Below are 4,991 nucleotides of genomic sequence, written 5' to 3' on the forward strand. Positions count from 1 at the left end.
GTGCCGCTCGGGGGGAGGAGGTAGAGAATTCGGGAGTGAAGTTGAGCCCGGGAAGAAGGGAGGGGTGGGGGGAAGGTGTTTTAAGATTTGTTCTTATTTCTCATTATCCTACTCCGATTTGATTGGTAATAAATTAATTTCCCCAAGTCGAGTCTGTTTTGCCTGTGATGGTAATTGCTGAGTGATCTCCCTGTCCTTATCTCGAGCCACGAGCCTTTCATCATATTTTCTCTCTTCCCCTGTCCAGTTGAGGAGGGGGAGTGACAGAGCGGCTTGGTGGGTACCTGGTGGCTAGCCAAGGTCAACCCACCGCACCTACCCTTATACTGAAACCTCAAAATGAAACTCACTCTGCATAAAAGTATCTGCAAACAAGAGACTTTAGAGTATTATTTAATTAGGTATTCATATTTTATTATACCCGCCAGTCAGAAAACATTTGCCAGTTACCTTGGTTAGGCAGATGCATCTTGAAAAATATCAGTTAAGTCAACTGTCAGGGAAGTCAATATACTTTCTTCTAAAGGGTTCTATGCTATCAAACAGCAAATTACCATTGTTCTAAATCACTTTTCTCCAAAGTCTGAGAAAAATAAAATTACTTAAGTGCTGAATCAAACAGGGTTTCTTTATTTCAAAGAAACGTGAATAATCAGACTATATCACAAGGCTGACTCCATAAACAGTCACACAGATGTATCAATGATGTGCTTCAGTGCACTGAGACATAAGATGGTGAAAAAAGCAATGCTTTAACTTTGGTGCTAAACAATTCACGCACTCAAGTTCCTTTAGTGCCGACAGAAAGCTAGATTGTAATACTGAAAAAGAAGAACAGATTGGACTATATTAGTTCCAACCTCTTTTGGTCGTACTGTTCAATAATCCCCAGGCTACAGGGAAGACAGAACTGGTTATGTTAAGAGAACTGAAATTAAGCTGCCCTTATAAAATAAAGCATTATAAGAAATATTAAAAGCATACAGAAGTTAGGAAAGATGTTCCACTATCAAATCACCCAATGCTCCCCTTAACATGTACACGTGATCTTTATATGCCAAACATGGCCAATTTGTGATTGTGAAAACCAGGCACAAATCTGAAACACTGGATTTATGGATTTAAAGTTTCAACAATAATATTTATTCAAATTTTAAACAGAGAATACAATTCTAACCAGATCTCCACTTGTCAATGAACAGAGTCCCAACGCAATGTATACATTTACACATATAGTTCAGTAGGTGAGTTTATTTATAATTCAGTGTAGTACAGAAAGCACAATTTTCAGGTATATAATTAGTTTAAAAATATACTACACACTGATAATAATAATCTATTACTACTGAAAACTATATTCCTCACTGAAGAAAGGTTGACGTTAAATAAAAAGAGAAAAAAAATAATTTAAACTGTTTTCTATGGTTATATGAACTAAACTCGATTTCACTAACTTTTCCAAACAGACATTACCCTGAAATTTTCAGATAATCATAGGACTGACAATAATTCTCTGCAAGAACTGCAGGCTTTTAAAATTAATAGCGCACATTTGTTGTATCCAAACTCTGTTAGCCTAATAATTAAAAATATAAAGCAACCTATGTTATTCTCTAAGAGTTACAGTGTTCACAAAGTGCATAATTTGATATCTTAAAGTCTGCATATGTGCTGGTGGATAGTAACTCTGAATCAATTACAATAACATCTTGAACTTTGCCAATGTTGCTATGTTGGCATTCCAAGAATGCCTACAGGGTAAACAGACTAAATGAAGAAAGTAAAATTGCTTTTAATGGAACCAGTTCCAACACCTCATCACTCAAATAATTCAAGTCATTCACTAAGAAGAGACAGTAATGCACGAGTAGTCTGTAACATGACTGCTCACTCTCTCTGTGTATATGAGTTTTACCAAAACACACTGTTAAAGTCAAGCCCACAGAACCCACAAAATAAAACTAAGGAAAAAAGATGAAAGACAGAGCTAACTGAGCTAAAGTCTCCTGCGTATTGGGATTTCAAATCAGCAGGCTTATAGGTATTCATCTTTACCTACCATGAATAGAAGTCTTTGCAGAGCAGTGTATGGGCCTGCAAGTTCAGTATCATACCAAATCAACAAAGCAAATATTTGGTCCTTGTCCTAATACTGAGCCAAGCTGTGCTCAGCATAATCAAATAAGTTCCGCGGAAAATAAAGACAGATGGGTGACACTTACAATCAACTGACCTCCCAGAGCAGTTTGGTACTTGAGGGTTATTTTTCATTTTAACCTACATACTACTGCCTGTTCTTAGAGGCACAACATAGGATCAGCAATAACAAACCCTATGTTACTGAAGTCTTCTAACATAGGAAAATCTTCCTCAACTTTGAACAGTTGCAAACCTGACTTACATCAACGGAGCAACATAAAATACACTTTGCGTAGCCCTAAATTTAGCCCTAATAACCCAAAATATTTATCTAAAAGTCTTAGGGTTTTGTTTTGGCTCTATTCTGAAGTGACTGTAAACAAACCCAAGTCTCACTAAGTCATAATATTAGCTACAGGAACACACAGCAAAATAAAAGCTATTCAGTTGTACGAGTTTAGGCTGCCTCCCCCTGCAAATAGGGCAGACATTGCCTGCTTGCCTATACCAACAGAACAACCCACTTGCTGATCCCATATGCATTTGAACAGATGCTCAATTTGTTTATTTGAGGCTAACCTATTTTCAGGGCTGGCTCTAGAAGTATCACGTCTATTGTTATTATGCTATATAATGCTTATTATTAACAACAACTTATTTTGACAGTTTAAGAAAAACAGCCAATACTAGTCACACTACAGTCTTGCTTTTTTTTTTTTTTTGTGCCAGCTGTAACTTTGCCCAGGAATCAAAGCAAATGGCGGACCCACAGGGGCAGCAGCAGTCTTACTTCGCAGGAAGATTCAACTGCAAATCTAATCTGTTAATATCAGCTCAAAGGGATACCAAGACAATATTTAAAGTTTAAGATATCTATAGAAGATTAAGACATTTTAAAGCAATATGTTCTATTAATCACTTAAATTTTTATGATTGTTTTCAGTAAAAATTTATGGGTTTGTTAGCATGTATAACTATTTCAGTTTTTAAGACAACCGTCTACTAGAAAAACCTGATATTCCCATTGGGACTCACATTTGAAATCATGTTGTTAAAGTTAGATATATCGCAAATTTACATCTTAAATGAGTTTGTTTATAATTCCTGAAGTCCCCAATATTATTGCAATCAAACTGCTTTTCAGGACGAATGTGATCCTTAAATTAGAACCAGCGTGTTTTATAGAAAACAAAACGCAACTACAAAGAATTTTACAACTAGGTGGCGCAAGAGTCTGTAAAATGTATAGAGCCAGCACCCTGGCTAGAAGATCAGAGCTTTTTAACTCACATTTTGCATTTCCCCTCTGAAAACAACATGTGTCTTCTGACTCATCAGCAAGTAACGATTTAAAGCTCCATTTCTATACATCAGTTGCACTCTTACATATATAACCGTTGTGGTTTTTTGTGAGGTTTGCAGTTACCTACTGTACAAAAAAAATAACATGATGTCAAGTTGCATACACTGAATTTCAGAGAAGTTTTATAGAAAATGAAGTAAGTTCTTAATCTCCTTCAGGGAATTTCACCTTTTCAAGTATTTTAGCATAGCAATATCTACATCCTTCACAAGTAGGAGAGACTGGCTTTATAGATATCTGCCTTATGCTTTGACCACACCTTTCCTACGATTTGTAGCCTCCTAATCTAAACAAATTAAGTCCTGGTAAATACTCACATGGAAGGCCTCCAAAAAACTGAAGTGCTGCAGGAAATAGCGTCAATGATTCAGTAGGTGCCACTGTTTCTCTTGAATCAAAGGCACAATGAGATACTAACTTTCATAAAAAACTTAGAACAAAGACCCTAACAATTCAGAGTTATCAGACACTAGTACACTGAAGCACAGCAGAAGCTGTGCTTTATTTGTAGTGGAAGTTTTATACAGTCTAAAGACGCGGGTTTTCTAAAATTAAGAGATCTTTGCCATAGCCTACTCGCTGTTTCTAAAGCCAATTTTAGGTCAAGATAATTATTGGCACTATAGCACTGCCACGGAGGTGATTGCATGTTTTCTACAGTTGTACTAGTTAGCCAGCGAGCCTCCTACTGCCAGACTGAGTCAGCTCGGCAGAGCAACTCAGAATTGCGAAACGAGCTACGTCCACCTCCCGGGCCGGCTCTCAGCATCGCAACAGGGAGGAGCCGTGGAGAAGACGACGCAGAAGGTTTCTTCACCACTCCCGATAACCTCAGTTAGCAGCGGCCCTCCACAAGGCCGGGCCAGCCCCGATACTCGCCCAACAGCGCCGAGAGCAGCTCGGATAAGCAGAAGCTGCTTTGTCATCGCGAAGGGCCTTCACCCTCCAAGCGTAGGAGGCGGAAACCACAGGCCAGGGCTCTTCCCCCTGGCTGCGCTCCCCACCCACCGCCCCCAACCCTTCACCTGCTGGACGCTGCTGGTCTCGGGCACAGCGAACTCTTCCTTCTCCTTGGGAGTCTTCACCGTGATTTTGATGATCCGCGGCTCGGCAGCAGCGAAACCCTGGGCGGAGGACTCAGAGGAGCTGTGGGCCCCCGCGGACCTCTCCGCGCCCTCCGACATGGCGGGTGGGACCTGACTCGCTCCAACTGCACAGCTCCAGGCGAGTCCTCCGCGCCACGGCCTCGCTCCCAAAGCGGCGCGCACTGATGACGCCCCGAACCGGGGAAGTCACTAGAAAGGGGGAGCTGTCTCCCCGGGCGTGGATTCGCCTTCAGCGCGCTTGCGCGTTAGTTTGAAGATTTTAAATCTTAAAAAGAGACAGTGACAAATAGTTCCTTAAACTGCCATATGGAAGTTTTAAATTTATTTTCGGATATAGTCAGGTGACTTCAGTACTCTGAAGTTCCAAGTAAATGCATTAAAAA

The 4,991-nt window shown here is 40.1% G+C and overlaps 1 long non-coding RNA gene across 1 annotated transcript; it reads right to left on the reverse strand.

The window, feature by feature from the left end:
• Positions 1-410: 410 nt before the first annotated feature.
• On the reverse strand, positions 411-4,768 carry LOC128136112 (uncharacterized). The gene is made up of 2 exons (XR_008233257.1): positions 4,528-4,768; positions 411-3,890 (listed from the first exon to the last, which is right to left on the reverse strand). It is a non-coding gene; the product is annotated as an uncharacterized LOC128136112 (long non-coding RNA).
• Between the last annotated feature and the right edge of the window lie 223 nt (positions 4,769-4,991).

The sequence above is a fragment of the Harpia harpyja genome, chromosome W (assembly GCF_026419915.1).
Source record: "Harpia harpyja isolate bHarHar1 chromosome W, bHarHar1 primary haplotype, whole genome shotgun sequence".
In the NCBI taxonomy this organism is placed as follows: Eukaryota; Metazoa; Chordata; class Aves; order Accipitriformes; family Accipitridae; genus Harpia; species Harpia harpyja.